This window comes from Cornus florida, unplaced genomic scaffold, assembly GCF_030987335.1.
Source record: "Cornus florida cultivar Cherokee Brave unplaced genomic scaffold, ASM3098733v1 CherokeeBrave_3.0.0_Hap2_Chr10, whole genome shotgun sequence".
Lineage (NCBI taxonomy): Eukaryota > Viridiplantae > Streptophyta > Magnoliopsida > Cornales > Cornaceae > Cornus > Cornus florida.
The window spans coordinates 96,339,924-96,356,657 of record NW_026775580.1 but is presented as its reverse complement, the minus strand read 5'-3'; the positions used below and the strand labels follow the sequence as shown (position 1 = coordinate 96,356,657).

The 16,734-nt window shown below is 40.3% G+C and overlaps 1 long non-coding RNA gene and 1 pseudogene across 1 annotated transcript; both read left to right on the top strand.

Moving 5' to 3' along the window:
- Positions 1-16,734, top strand: part of LOC132278178 (uncharacterized) — a 38,156-nt pseudogene that overhangs the window by 9,720 nt on the left and 11,702 nt on the right.
- Positions 12,700-14,094, top strand: LOC132279937 (uncharacterized). Its single transcript, XR_009471434.1, has 2 exons — positions 12,700-12,826; positions 13,816-14,094. It is a non-coding gene; the product is annotated as an uncharacterized LOC132279937 (long non-coding RNA).

Sequence of the window (16,734 nt, the reverse complement as noted above, 5' to 3'; positions counted from 1 at the left end):
CGGATAATATTCATATATGTCAGCCACATTGAAGGTAGAAGAAATGGTCATGTTAGTAGGTAAATCAATCACATAGGCATTGTCGTTGAATTTGTTTAGAATCTGGTATGGACCATATTTCTTGACCTGCAACTTGTTGTATGTTCCCCCTAGAAACCCCTCTTTTCTTAGATACACCATAACCAGGTCCCCTTCTTCAAATACTCTTTTCCTTCGTCTCTTGTTAGCTGCAACCTTGTATTTGGCGTAAGTTTCCTCTAGATGTTTCTTGACACTCTCCTGAATGGTCTTAATGTGCTCAGCCATTTTTTCTGCAGCAACACTCTTCCCCAACAACTTCGATAAGGATACTAAATCCAAAGCAACTTTTGGAGGACAACAATACACAACCTCAAATGGGGATTTTCCAGTAGACCTATTAACCATGCAATTGTAAGCAAATTCTACCTGGGCAAGAGCAAGATCCCACTGTTTTGGTTTCTCTCCTGAAATACAGCGAATTAGATTTCCAAGGGTCCTATTCACCACCTCTGTTTGGCCATCAGTCTTGGGGTGACTGGTGCTACTGAAATTAAGAGAGGTATCGAATCTCTTGCATAAAGTCCGCCAAAAGTGAGATAAAAACTTGGTGTCACGATCTGAGGTAATGGCACAACACCCCATGTAAACGAACCACCTCCTTAAAGAACAGATTAGCCATTTGGACTACATCATTCTTCTTCTTGCATGCCATAAAATGGGACATCTTGGAAAATAGATCGACCACTGCAAAAACAGAGTCTGCTCCTCGCTGCGTCCTCGGCAACCCTAGAACAAAATCCATGGATAAATCCTCCCATGGAGCATCTGGAATAGGCAGCGGTGTGTAAAGACGAGTATTCTGAGATTGGCCTTCATTAGTTTGGCAGATAATACCACACATGGTTCTCCACGTCACGCTTGAGTTGTGGCTAATAATACCGTTTTTCTACCAGTTCTCGCATCTTATCACGCCCCAAATGTCTTCCTAATCCTCCTCCATGCAATTCACGAACCACTTGCTCCCGCAAAGATCTCCATGGAATACACAACTGATTTCCCTTAAAGAGAAATCCTTCCTGCATGTGCAACCCTTTAAAGGATTGGCTCGTTTTACATGCCGCCCAGGCTTGTCCAAAATCTTCGTCAGCCTCATATAACTCTTTCAGGCATTCGAACCTTGTGATTTTAGCCTTTATAGTTACTAAGAAAGCTGCTCTCTGACTTAGTGCATCTGCAAATTTGTTCTGTTGGCCGGACTTGTGTTTTAGCGAGAAGGTGAATCGCTGGATATAAGCCGCCCATCACGCGTGCATCTGATTGACACTGTTTTGATTGTTAATGGATTTCAGTGCTTGGTGATCTATAAACAGCACAAACTCTCACTAGATAAGACAATACTCCCATGTATGCAAAGCTTGCACCACCGCATAGAATCCCAACTCATAGGTGGTTCATTTCTTGCGTGCTTCATTCAACTTCTCACTGTAAAACGCTACTGGCCATCCTTCTTGTGATAGAATTGCTCCGATTCCCACTATTGAGATATCACAATCTACCTGAAATAGCTTCTCAAAATCTAGAAGGACTAAGATTGCGGCTTGTAACGTTTCCAATTTTTGGCATTTTTTATTTTTTCGGAGATTCTGTCGCCGCAAGGGCATTTTCATCTTTTCATGTCTTGCGTGCGGGGATTGTAGTAGAGCCCAATTGCATTTGTGCATTTTAATTTATGTGGGTTAAGTGGTATTTGTATGTGGTGCATTTATGTGTATGAGGTGTAAAATGAAAGAATAAAGAAAAAGGGAAAAGAAAATAAAATTGTGGGGCCCACCACTCACACCTCTAAGTGGTCTAAAGACCACAATTCTCACCCATTTTTCTCTCTCCCCGTGGCTTTTGTCTCTCTCTCATTTCCTCTTCCTTTTTCTTTCAAATTGAGAAGCAAGCTTTGGATCTTGATTACTCACTCAATTCATGGAAGTTTTAAGTTCCGTTTGAGGTAAAACAGAGAACAAGATGAGCTCTACGCATTGATACCAACAATTTCAGATTTGGATCTCCCTAGCAACTTCAAAAATCTAGGCCATTTTGAGGACTTTGCGCAATTAAGAGGTAGGGGCTCTTAATCCATGAGTTTTTGTGCTTTTATGAGTTAATCTATCTTAAATGATTGTTTAGCATGCTCAATGTGTATAGTCTCTAGCCAATTGATTAGTTGTGATGTATACTTGTAAATTTTGTGTAATTATGTGTGATAAATGGTCTAAGTGAATAACATGCCTATATGATGATTCTTTATATGCCTATCATGCTAGATGATATTGTATGAAAGTATGTTGTAGCTTCCTTAAAAATTTTATGAATTGTGTCTTGCTAATTAAATTTGAGCTAATTGTGAAATGATGAATATTGGCATGACATAAATGCATTTATGCATTTACATTGGGCAAGAAATGGGAAGAATTGATTTTGAAATGAAAAAGGGGAGTTTTGGGATAGAATGTATTGATGAAAGTGTTTTGATAAAACCCGGTAGCTGCGGAGTCACCAACGAGCCGGTAGGTTAATGTAACCTAGAGGGAACTAGGGAGATTGTCCTAGCGTGGTTGAGCTATCTAGGCCCCATGATGACGCTATGGAGTCACCAATGGTCTAGAGACAGTAGCCAATCCTTCCCTCGGCGCTGCGGAGTCACCAAAGGGGGTTATATTAACGGTTTGAAAGTGATGGTTTTGAAAATGGGGAGTGATATCGGCATGCATTGCATCCCATAGCGTTCTATTGTTTATAATGAGACTTGTTGTTATGTTGTGTTATTCCGACAATGTATGATCCCCATTCCTATTGTCCTATTCTTTGGTTGGATTCACGGGGACACAAGAGACGTGTCTTAAGTGTCACCTACTAAGCATATTGCTCACCCCATCACATTCTACATTTTTCAGCTCATAGAAAATAAGTAGCTGACGATAATCCAATTTAGCCTTAGCTTGGGGTAGAGAAATGCCTCTTTTCCTATCTTTTGTAAAAGAACCTAATTTTGGAAAGTACTAACTCAAGGTGTATTATTTTTGCAATGTGTGTTGTATTGAGGTTCATTGTGTATATGGTTATTTGAGAGAATGTAATTAAGTTTTACTCACTTAAAATCAGTTTGTGTATTTTAAGTAACGTGTGGCAAATTACGTTAACAACGTGGTTGTTATTATTACAATTTAGTGTTGAAATGTATTTAATTTTGTACGTGAATATAGTGGCTGGGGTGGATAATTACCAAATGTTGGTGTAATTGAGTTATCATTGGACAGTGGGAAGTGGAAGTGCAAATTTCCTAGAACCGGTCCACGTGTGGCCTCCCATACGTCGACCAGTATCTTGGCAGAATGGGTCATTATGGTATACGTTCCAAACCAGTCGACGCATGGCTTCCCATACGCCGACCGGTATCACGTCCCAAACCAGTCGACGTGTGGCTTCCACACGTCGACTGGTATCTTGGCAGTGGTTATTACCACTGTTCATACCCAAACTAGTCAAAATTTGATGCATATACGTCGGTTTACGTCACATGTGTAATTACAATTTTAAGTTCTTAAAATTTCACTTTAGCACCCAAGTGATGTTACACGTAATTATTTTATGACCCACCAAAATGAAATAATTATATTTCAACCACCCAAAAGACTATATTGCCCCGAACCTTATTTTATTTATTATGTGGTACAAGTAAAGGACTATTATACCCTTTGAGTCTTAATTTAGTGAATTGTGGCAAATTACCATCTTGTCCTTTTTGGGTTTTGATATTTAAACTTAATGTGAAATGACCTTATTACCCTTAGATGTTTTTGGGTTGGACCTGTTTAATGATCCGGATCCATGAGGAGCTGGGTCGTTACAGAATGGTATCAGAGCGATGGTTCGAAAACCTTAGGACGACGGGTAGAGGCCTATGTAGGATTATGTGAGAAGTTGTTTGCATTAATTATAAGATTATTTGTTACGTGTTTTGATATTTGGAGAAGCATGCTAAATTGTTTACTTATCTATGTGTTACATGTTAAAGTGTTTAAATGTTTAAGCAGCATGCTTACTTGTTTACTTGCTTACCTGTTTAACTGTCTACGTGTAAATTTGCTTATGTGATCGCATGCTTATATGATATATGTGTGTAACGCTGACTTAAGTGATCCATGAATAGGTGTTATGGTTTCAATATGTAATTGTTCAGTATGCGCACTTCTGTGTTGTATTAATTCTGTGAGTTATCACCTATGACTTAGGTAAGTATCAGCATTGTGAGCAAGGGTGAGGTGAATAGCACAATCTTCTGAGTCCGGTTTGATCTGAATGCGTTGTTCCACTATGAGTCTTTCTCTTAGAGATTGGTAATGGTGAAAAAAAAAAAAGGGGGTTTGATCTTAGGTAGGGGCTCTTAATCCATGAGTTCTTGTGCTTTTGTGAGTTAATCTCTCTTAAATGATTGTTTAGCATGCTCAATGTGTATAGTCTCTAGCCAATTAATTAGTTGTGATGTATACTTGTAAATTTTGTGTAATTATGTGTGATAAATGGTCTATGTGAAGAGTATGCCTATATGATGATTCTTTATATGCCTATCATGCTAGATGCTATTGTATGAAAGCATGTTGTAGCTTCCTTAGAAATTTTATGAATTGTGTCTTGCTAATTGAGCTAATTGTGAAATGATGAATATTGGCATGACATAAATGCATTTATGCATTTACATTGGGCAAGAAATGGGAAGAATTGATTTTGAAATGAAAAAGGGAAGTTTTAGGATAGAATGTATTGATAAAAGTGTTTTGATAAAACCCGGTCGCTGTGGAGTCACCAACGAGCCGGTAGGTTAATGTAACCTAGAGGGAACTAGGGAGATTGCCTTAGCGTGGTTTAGCTATCTGGGCCCCACGATGACGCTGCGGAGTCACCAATGGTCTAGGGACAGTAGCCAATCCTTCCCTCGGCGCTGCGGAGTCACCAAAGGGGGTTACATTAACGTTTTAAAAGTGATGGTTTTGAAAATGGGGAGCGACATCGGCATGCATTGCATCCCATAACGTTCTATTATTTATAATGAGACTTGTTATTATGTTGTGTTATTCCGACAATGTATGATCCCCATTCCTATTATCCTATTCTTTGGTTGGATTCACGGGGACACAAGAGACGTGTCGTAAGTGTCACCTACTGAGCATATGGCTCACCCCATCACATTCTACATTTTTCAGGTCATGGAAAAGAAGTAGCTGACGATAATCCAATTTAGCCTTAGCTTGGAGTAGAGAAATGCCTCTTTTCCTATCTTTTGTAAAATAACCTAATTTTGTAAAGTACTAACTCAAGGTGTATTATTTTTGCAATGTGTATTGTATTGAGGTTCATTGTGTATATGGTTATTTGAGAGAATGTAATTAAGTTTTACTCACTCAAAATCAGTTTGTGTATTTTAAGTAACGTGTGGCAAATTACGTTAACAACGTGGTTGTTATTATTACAATTTAGTGTTGAAATGTATTTAATTTTGTACGTGAATGTAGTAGCGGGGGTGGTTAATTACCAAATGTTGGTGTAATTGATTTATCACTGGACAGTGGGAAGTGGAAGTGCAAATTTCCCAGAACCGGTCGACGTGTGGCCTCCCATGCGTCGACCAGTATCTTGGCAGAATGGGTCATTATGGCATACGTTCCAAACCAGTCGACGTATGGCTTCCCATACGTCGACCGAGATGGATTGGTTAGCTTTCTTTCATGCCACGATCAATTGTTACAAAGGAAGGGTTACAGTTTGCACTCCCGAGGGAGACTGTTTCTTTTTCGTTGGAGATCGGAGTGATTCCCAGCCTTCATCGTTGTATGGAATTCGTGGACGGAGTCGTGGTGATTGCTTCTTGGCTAGCCTTTTAGCCAAAAAAGATGATGTGGTAGGACAAGACTATCCGAAAGTAGTTCTTAATTTTCTCGATGTGTTTCCAGAAGATTTGATAGAATTGCCTCTACACTGAGAAGTGGAGTTTAATATTGACTTGATGCCAGATACAGCGCCGATTTCTATGGCACCGAATCGTATGGCACCAGTTGAGTTGGAAGAGTTGAAGAAACAGCTTGATGATTTAAGGATGAAAGGTTTCATCCGACCGAGTGTGTCACTGTGGGGCGCACCGGTCTTGTTCGCTAAGAAGAAATATGGTTCTTTGAGGTTGTGTATTGACTACCGGAAGTTGAATCATGTCACCATCAAGAACAAGTATCCTTTGCCAAGGATAGATGATTTGTTTGATCAGTTGAGGGGAGCCAATTGTTTCTCGAAGATTGACTTGAGGTCTGGCTATTATCAGTTGCGGGTAAGGGATGAGGATATCCCAAAGACAGCATTCCGTACACGGTATGGACACTATGAGTTCCTTGTTATGCCTTTTGGCTTGACTAATGCGCCAGTGGCATTTATGGACTTAATGAACCGCGTCTTTCACGATTACTTGGACCAGTTTGTGGTAGTTTTCGTGGATGACATTCTTGTGTACTCACGGACTTGGGAGGAGCATGAGGTCCATTTGAGTACTGTTTTACAGATTTTGCGAGAACACCGATTGTATGCCAAATACAAGAAGTGTGAATTTTGGTTACAGGAGGTGAAATTTTTGAAGCATGTTATTTCAGAAGGTGGAATGTCAGTGGACCCATTAAAGGTTAAGCAGTTTTAAATTTGAAGCAACCCAAGAATGTGTTTGAGATCCGCAGTTTTCTTGGTTTAGCGGGTTACTATCGGAGATTTGTGAAGGATTTCTCCCGTTTGGCAGCTCCTATGACCCGTTTGACCCGGAAAGGGATCAAGTTTGTGTGGAATGAAGCCTGTGAGTCATCCTTTCAAGAGTTGAAGACAAGGTTGACTACGGCTCTAGTGTTTGTGATACCTGAGCATGGCTTGGGTTATGTGATTTATTGTGATGCTTCACACGATGGTTTGGGATGTGTGTTGATGTAAGATGGTAGAGTAGTAGCTTATGGGTCTCGGCAATTGACGACTCATGAGTACAACTACCCTACTCATGATCTGGAGTTAGCGGCAATCGTGTTTGCTTTGAAGTGTTGGAGACACTACTTGTATGGTGAGAAATTCGAGGTGTTCTCAGACCATAAGAGTCTCAAGTACCTTTTCTCTTAAAAGGACTTGAACAACAGGCAGGGACGATGGGTTGAGTACTTAGAGGATTATAATCTTGATTTGCAGTATCATCCGGGCAAGGCAAATATAGTAGCTGATGCCTTAAGTCGGAAATCTCGTGGAACTTTGGCAAATGGAAGTGGAAAATGCTTAATGACCTGGCAGAGATGGGATTGTATTGTGTCGACAACGATGGTTGCAGTAAGTCGGCATTTCTGTTTAGTCTTGTGGCTCAGCCTACTCTCATTATAAGAGTGATTGAGTCACAGAGACAGGACTCAGATTTAGACGCCATCCACGCTTTAATTTCTAATGGTGAGATAGTGAATGATTGGACCTTGCATGCAGATGGGGGTTTACAGTTCAGGGGTTTGTTAGTGGTTCCCATAGTTTGTTGGGAGGACGTCTTAAGGGAGTTTCACACTTCTCGCTTTGCAGTTCATCCAGGTGGTACTAAGATGTATCACAATTTGAGGCGCCAGTATTGGTTGAACGGGATGAAGAAGGATGTTGCACAGTTTATGGCTAGATGCTTTACCTATCAACAGGTGAAGGCCGAGCATCAAAAACCGGCTGGGTTGTTGCAACCATTGCCTGTAGCGCAATGGAAATGGGAACATGTCGCTATAGATTGTATGACAGGTCTTCCAAGGTCACGGAGAGGTAACGAAGCCGTATGGGTCACCGTTGACAGATTGACCAAGACAGCTCACTTTTTTGCCTATTAAGGCAACAGATGATGCAGAAGTACTTGGTGTTCTATATGTAAAAGAGATTGTAAGGTTACATGGAGTTCCAGTAACCATTGTCTCGGATAGGGATGCTAAGTTTACTTCGAAGTTTTGGGAAGGACTTCAAGCAGCGTTTGGTTCAGCGTTGCACCTTAGTACGCCATTCCATCCATAGACGGACGGCCAATCAGAACGTACTATCCAGATCTTGGAAGATATGCTTCGGGCATGTGTGCTTGATTTGGGAGGCAGTTGGGAGGATCACATTCTACTCATCGAGTTTGCCTACAACAACAGTTATCAGGCAAGCATTGAGATGGCTCCATTTGAGGCATTGTATAGCAGACCATGTAGGATCTCCAGTTTGTTGGACTGAGGTAGGCGAGACAGCTACCTTAGGACCCGACATTATACTCGAGACTACTGAGAAGATTAAGCTGATTAGACAGAGATTGCTCATAGCTCAGAGTCGATAGAAGAGCTATGCAGATAAGCGGAGACGACCGCTATCTTTTGAGGTCGGAGACCATATTTTTCTACGGGTTTCTCCACAGAAGGGATTGATGAGATTTGGAAAGAGTGGCAAGTTGTCGTCACGTTTCATTGGACCGTTCGAGATTCTGAACCATGTAGAAGAGGTTGCCTACAGACTCACTTTACCACCACAGATGGATAAGGTTCACAATGTTTTTCATGTGTCGATGCTACGAAAGTATGAACCGGATCCATCTCATGTTCTGGATTGGGTTGACGTGGACATTGATGAAGATGTCTCCTATGAAGAGAGACCAATGCAGATCCTTGACACACGACAAAAGGTGTGAAGGGGCAAAATAGTGCAGTTAGTAAAGGTTCTTTGACGACACCACGGAGTCGAGGAAGCTTCTTGGGAGCTTGAACATCAGGTTCGCTCCAGGTACCCAGAGTTGTTTTCTTCCCTAGGTATGGCTTGATTTCAGGGACGAAATCCTTTTTAAGTTGGGGAGATTGTGATGTTTTTGATTTTCAGCAATTTTCATTTTTCTGGAATTTTGTTACTGCAAGGGTATTTTGGTCATTTCATTTCTACGTGCGGGATTTTGGTTGAGTCCAATTGTTTTTGGTGCATTTATTTTCATGTGATTTATGTAGCAATTATAAGTGGTGTAGATGGAAGTTTAAAGGAAAAGAGAAAATAAAATTAGAAGTGGAGGGACCCACTACCAAGATTTAAGTGGTCTAAAGACCACATCCCCTCTCACTTTCTCTCTCTCCTTGTTATTTTCTTTCTTCCTCTATTTCTTCTTCATTTTTCTTCCTTTTTTGCTTCAAGCTTTGAGTCAAGATTACTCTCTCAATTCTTACCGGATTAAGGTGCCATTTGACGCAAAACGAAGAGCACGACAAGCTCTACGCACTAGTACCAGAAATTCCAGCTTTGGTGCCCTCCTTGGATTTCGAAATTTGGAACCCATTTCAAGGGTTTTGTCCAATCTTGAGGTAGGTGCTTCCTAATCCGTATATTCTTGCACCTTAGTGAGTTAGTCTACTTGAATTGTGTTTAAGCATGCTTATTTATGTTAATTGTAGCTTAAAATGTCTTGAATGCATATATGTGAGTATATGAGGACTTGACCTGATTATGTTTTGTGAAAAACATGTTTATATGATGAATTTATGCATATTATGTTGTCTATATGCCATGAATGATGTGTGAAAGCATGCTTTATTGTGTGATGTGAAAATCTCTCATTGTAAAAGCATTAAAAGTATGAGTCATGCATGTAAATCATTGGGTTGCATGATGGGAAATGTTTTGAATAAAGAAAAGGGGATTTTTGGGAGAAGTTGTTTTGAATTGGTTTTGAGAAAAAACCCGATTGCCGTAGGGTTACCAAAGGGCCGGTAGGTTAATGTAATCTAGAGAAAACTAGGGAGTCGCCCTAGCGTGGTTGAGCTGTTTGGGCCCTTCGATGACGCTGCGGGTTACCAACGGTCTAGGGACAGTAGCCAATCCTTCTCTCGGCGTTCAGGGGTCACCAAAGGGGGTTACATTAATAGTTTGAAAGTGAAAGTTTTAAATGTGAAAATGGGGAGCGACATCAACATGCATTACATCCCCATTGCATCATATTATTCATATTGAGATTGGAAAACCATGTTGTATTCCTCCCGATATTGTATGACCCCGATTCCTATCGGTCTATTCTTTGTTTGGATTCACGAGGATTCAAGAGGTGCATCTTAGGCACCACTTACTGAGCATATTGCTCACCCCATCATATCTAATATTTTTTAGGTCATGGAAAGGAGCCGGCAGATGATAATCCACCGCAAGCTTGAGAGTCACTAGAAGAACATTTTATCACTTTTGTATCCGGCCATACTTTTGTGTATTCAATGTTTTGGAAATGTAACTATATTGACATCTTAGGCCTTGTAACTTAAACACGAGGTTTAACTTTCATTTGATGTAAATGGGATTAATGTAACCTTGATGTATAACCTTATGTAATTGTAATCAAATGATGTTTTGTAGGATCAAGTGTTGGTACTTTAGTTTATGATTATAGAATGGCATGTTTTTAATCGTTTAAGTCGAGTACAACTCATTCCCAGGTTCCCATCTCAACTATCATTCAATTCAGCAATTGCGGTGCTTCAGCTTCAGATTTTGGGCCCAGGAAAGCCATTTCGGTCGACCGAAATGATGCATCGGTCGACCGAAACAAATCTCTCACTCTCGGTATCTTCATTTCGGTCGACCGAAATGAGGTTCGGTTAACCAAACCATCTTGTTGCTCTCGGCATCTCAATTTTGGTCTACCGAAACAGAGCTTCGGACGACCGATGCTCCACTTCGGTCGACCGAAATGAGATTGTGCTGTTGGCTTCATCCTTCTTCCGGGATTTTGGTTACCTTGTGCGTTTCAATACCCATGGCATTGTTTGGGAGTTTGAACCCAGTGAAGTGATGATGTTTTGATGCTTGAAATGATAGGTTTGACGTAGATGACCTCGGGTTCGAGCAAAGACCCGGCTAACGGTTCGGACCTCCAGGTTTGGGTCGTCATATCCCTTTCCCATTGGAATTTTCCTTTCTTCATGCATTCTGTGATGGGAGCCATAATATTACTGAAGTTCTTGATGAACCTTCGGAAGAATGTGGCTAAGCTATGGAAACTGTGTACTTCTCCCACATTCTTCGGCGTAGGCCACTCTCAAATGGCCCTCACCTTCTCCTCGTCTACCCGAATGCCATCACTACAAACCACAGAGCCGAGGAATACTAGGCTTAGGGTCACAAAGCTAAATTTCTTCAGATTAATGAACAGTTTATTCTTCTTCAAAGCTGTTAATACCTCTCTCAAGTGCAAAAGGTGTTCTGCCTCTGTTTGACTGTAAACCAGAATATCGTTGAAATAAACAACTACAAATCGACCAATAAATGGTTTGAGTACCTGATTCATCAACCGCATGAAAGTACTTGGCGTGTTGGATAATCCAAATGGCATGACTAACCACTCATACAGTCCTTCTTTTGTTTTGAACGCCGTTTTCCACTTATCCCCAGGGCGGATTCTGATCTGATGGTATCCACTCTTGACGTCCACTTTGGTGAAGACTTTTGATCCCGCCAACATATCCAGCATATCATCCAACCGTGGAATGGGAAATCTGTACTTGACAGTGATTCTGTTAATTGCGCGACTATCAACGCACATTCTCCAACTACCATCTTTCTTCGGTACTAGTAAGGCCGGAATGGCATATGGGCTCATGCTCTCCTGAATCAACCCTTTCCATAATAACTCTTCCACTTGCTCTTGTAAGATCTGACTCTCGTTGGGACTCATTCGGTAATGTGGTAGATTTGGCAGGCTGGCCTTGGGCACCAAGTCAATGTGGTGTTGAATGTTCCTCATGGGAGGGAGACTATCAGGTAAGTCTTCCGGCACCAACTCACTAAACTCCTGCAGTAATGGCTGCACTATTGCTGGTACTATAAATGAGGTTGTTTAACTACTTTCCCCTTGCACATAACAACAAAGATTTTAAGGGTAGTTGTTACTTCGCCTATAAATTCCTGACTGTTGATCAACATAATTAAATTTCCTTTGGGAAATTCGGCTTCTTTTATCGGACCCAAAACAATCTTTTGACCATTCTTGTATAGAATATACACATTGTCTCTACCACGGTGAGTGGCATCGACATCAAATTGCCATGGTCTGCCTAATATCATATGGCATGCATCCATGTCGACTATATCACAACGCACCTCCTTTACATATGTTTTCCCAATTGAGAATGGAACGGTGCACGTTTCAGTTACTCGCGTTTATGAGCCTTTCTTGATCCATCCAATTTTGTATGGATGGAGATGTTTCTGTAATGTTTCCGATTTTTTGCCTTTTTTCAATTTTTTGGGATTTTGTTGCCGCAAGGGTATTTTGGTCATTTCATTTTTACGCGTGGGATTTTGGTTGAGTCCAATTGTTTTTGGTGCATTTATTTTCATGTGACTTATGTAGTATTTGCATGGTGGTGCACTATGTATTCATATGTGGAGTAAATTAAATCAAATGGAAAAATGAAAAGTCAAAGGATAGTGGTGGGACCCACCACTGCCCAATTTATGGTCTAGAGACCATTTTCCCTTCATTTCTTTCTCTCTCCTGGTCCAATTCTTTTCTCTTTCAGTTTCTCTTCTCTTTTTTCTTGCACTTGACAACCAATCTTTGAAACAAGATTTCTTTCTCATTTCATGCTGGATTAAGGTGTCTTTTGAGGCAAAACGAAGCCCACGACGAACTCTACACATCCATACCAGCAATTGCAGATTTCGTGCACCCTTTGGAGTTTGAATTTTGAGACCTACTTTGAGGGTTTTTGCATTTTAAGAGGTAGGGGTTCCTAACCCATGTGTTCTTGCTCCCTTGTGAGTTATTCCTTGTTAATTGTGGTTAAATGTGTTTAAATTGATGATTAAGATGTTTAATTAAATTGATTGCCTCTAAAATGATGTGATTTTTATGTGAGATTCATATTTATGTGTATATGTGGATTTGTGAAATAAACATGTTTAGATGTTGATTTTACAAGCTTGTGTGTTTGTAACTTGGTAAAATTTGTTATGTGGAAAGCATGCCTTATTTAAATTAATTACCTTGAAAGTGATACAATTGTTGAATTAGAAAATTATGCCTATATATGTGTAATTGTTAATTTATGTGGAGAGCATGCTTGATATGTGAATTTTCCATGACTATGATGATTAATAAATTGTCAGGAAATTTGTGTGGATCTATGTTAATTGTGTAATGATAGTTCCCTCCATTTCCATAGTATAAAATGGGTGTGCATTATGCATTCATGGCATTGGGCATGAAGGAAAAAAGGAAAATGTTTTGAAAACAAAAAAAAGGGAATTTTGGGAAATAAGTTTTTAATAAAAAGAATTTTGAGAAAACCCGGTCGTTGCGGAGTCACCAACGGGCAGGTAGGTTAATGTAGCCTAGAGGGAATTAGGGAGATTGCCCTAGCATGGTTGAGCTATTTGGACCCCTCGATGACACTGCGGAGTCACCAAAGGTCTAGGGACAGTAGCCAATCCTTCTCTCGGCGCTGTGGGGGTACCAAAGGGGGTTACATTAACAGTTTGGAAAGTGACAGATGAATGATTTTGAAAATAGGGAGCGAAATGTGACATGCATTGCATTCCATTGTATTGTATTGTTGATGTTAAGTTTGGATGTGATGTTGTACTTTTCTGACATAGTATGACCCCGATTCCCTCTATTCTTTGTATGAATTCACGGGGATACAAGAGGTGTGTCTTAGGTGCCAGCTACTGAGCAATATGCTGACCCCATTTATTTAACTTTTTTTTCAGGAAATGGGAAAGAAGTGGCGGATGAAAATCCCCCGCAAGCTTGAAGAAGATTAGGAGTTGTATTTTGTTACCTTTTGTATCTTAGCCCATTTTTTTTGTATAGTCTCAAAACTAAAATGTCGTGTGTTCATTTTTGCAAGACAAGGTCATGTATTATAAATCATAACTCTTGTTGATATTTTGAAGGGATGCAAGACTATGTAAATGCTTAAGTTGAATGGGATGACGGTGATGGGCTAACTTGGGGAGGTTGTTGATGTTGTGGTATTGGGGAATGTATTATATTTCTTTTGTATTGTGTGTTGGGACATGTTGGATAGGTCTTGAAAGGCCATCGCATTTTTTTCATTTGAACAAGTTGTGGTAGGACCCTTTTTAGGGGAGGTCATGCCGATTTTTTTTTTTTTTTTTTTTTTTTGGGTATCAGTTTAGGGGCGTTACAAATTTGGTATCAGAGCGATGGTTCGAAAACCTTAGGACGACGGGTAGAGGCCTATGTAGGATTACATGGGAAGTTGTTTGCTTTCCGTATGAGATCATTTGTTGTGTGTTTTGATATTTGAAGAAGCATGTTTATTTGTTTACATGCTTATATGATCACATGTTTATGTGTTTAAAATAATGTATACTATTACCAAGATAATGATTGAAAGCATGTTGATTTTGATATGATGATAAGTACGACGAGCATGTTAATGGCGAGTTGTAAGTGCGGATTGTGCAAGTGTGTAGTATGGGGAAACGATGATGAGAATAGAAGGGATAATTAATTTCACATAATAATTTAGTAAATTCGTAGTTTAAACTTATGTGATAGGACACGGTCGTGTCAAAAGTGTTATTTCAGCTATATATATATGCGTATGCCTTGTATGTATACTTATGTACCTTTATGCATGTATGCGGTCAAGCATAGGATAGTTGTGTGTTTTGACCTGAGAAGGTGAGGAGCTCGGTTGCTCCAAGGTTATTTGGGTGTTGGTTCTTGTCGAACTATTGCATGGGTTTCTAGCTCGCGGATTGAGTTATTTTGTGTGCAATCATTTTTATTTTCATGTTGCATTTGGTGAAGCGCTTAGAGCACGACGGTAGAACAAGTTCATATTCATGGCTAGGTGTTTTTATTGTGTGAGGGTGTTCATAGCTTTCAGTCAAGGCCGCATGATTGTATTGTACTGATCTTTTTTCTTTCCATTTTAGAGTCATGCCTCCTAAGAGACGTAGAGAAGCAGATAATGATGGGGAGTAGGGCGAGCTCTTTAAAGGGAATCTTTTGGTTAAGAATTTAGTTGAGGTTACGACAAACTTTGTACGTGCAGTAGTCATGGAAACTCAGAGGTCGATGGTACAGTTATAGAGAAAGGACGGATCAGGAGATAGGGATTTGTGGAATCAGGTTAAGGAAGTGGAGATGTTGTCCAAAAGTCATGTACGAAAGGTGTTAAAGGGTGATTCTTTTCATTCCCCCATTGTTTTTACATCATCACTGGAGACATCCCCTAAGATTGAGAAGGCTTGCTATAAGTGCAAGCAGATAGGTCATTTGAGAGCAGAGTGCCCTTGGGATCGGCCTAGTTCTGGAGTTTGTTTTAAATGTGGTCAGCCTGATTATAGGAAGAAGGATTGTCCCAAAAGAGGTGGAATTCCAGTTGGCGAGGTAGGTTCAGGGTAAGGACCGACTCGACCTTCAATATCACAAATCGGTGTTCAGCTTGGAGAGTCACATAAATGGCAGACTCAGGATTGTATAGTCAACCTCGTTGTTTTACCTGTTGAATCACCAGAGAGACTTCCTGTAGTCAAATGTATGTAATTGCATTAATTTTTAGCATTTTATTGGTGTTTCCTTTTGGGTAAGTGTTTGATCTAACGAGTAATGGAAATAGTGATGGTTATAGTAATGATGTTGAACCTAGGACATGAGGTTTTCTTGTTTAGTCACGTGGATTGCCTTAGAGGGAGTGGATTAGGTGGTCGGTTGAGCGTTAATGATTGATGGCAACATTCATGGTATTAAGGTGACAGTTGGGTGTTAGGTATTTTGGGTTTTATGCTCATTTTTGTTTTGAGGATTCATTAGTTTTAAAGCTCCTTTCTAGTAGTAGGCAGTGATCATTATGGGGAGTATCGAGAGTAATGTTTATTCTTTTGTTATAGTGGTGTTGTCTTAAGGATGTTTGAGGAAAAGTCGCTTAGTGGTGGCTTAATGGTCTGGCGGGTTGGTAGGTTTGAACCGTTGTTTCGAATGAGTGGCAGTAGAGGCATTATGGCGTGATATTTTGCATTGATGAGCATAATGGTTTTAGGCATGATTCAAGGATGGATTAGAATTAGAAGTGTTATTGTACGTTGTCAGGTTAATGATGAGATTGTGCGCCAGTTAAAGCTATTGTGGACGGCTTAGTTCTTAGAGCCGGCAAGAGCGGTGCTGCCAGATAAATACTTTTTCTTTTGAGGAGTCAGTGGATTATTGTGATTGAAGTTACGAATCCAGTGTGTACGATGACCGAGGCAATGTCGCCTGGGTTGGTATGGTTGAAGTGGACAGTAAGGTGTCGTTATATTTCACAGAGTTTCTCATTTAGAGATTATCGGGTAAGAGGGGACGCGGTGTCCAACTTACAGCAATGTTTCTTATTGTTAGTATATTAAGGGCGTTGGTGCTTTTATCTGGCTAGTTTTGGTTAGCGTAGTGTTGCGGAGAAGTGTGTGCGAGGCATTTGTGTTAATAGAGTGTGACGGTTTGTTTGTGGTGAGGTCGCCTAGATTGGTGTTCATAGTTCTCTGTGTGTTACTAGTCGGTTCTTTTCCTAGTGCATAGGAAGTTCATTTCATCTCAGGAGCGAGTGGGGGTCCATGGTTGGACAGTTGATGAGTAACGTGTAATAGGGTGTCGGGTGCATACAGGTGCAAGTTGTT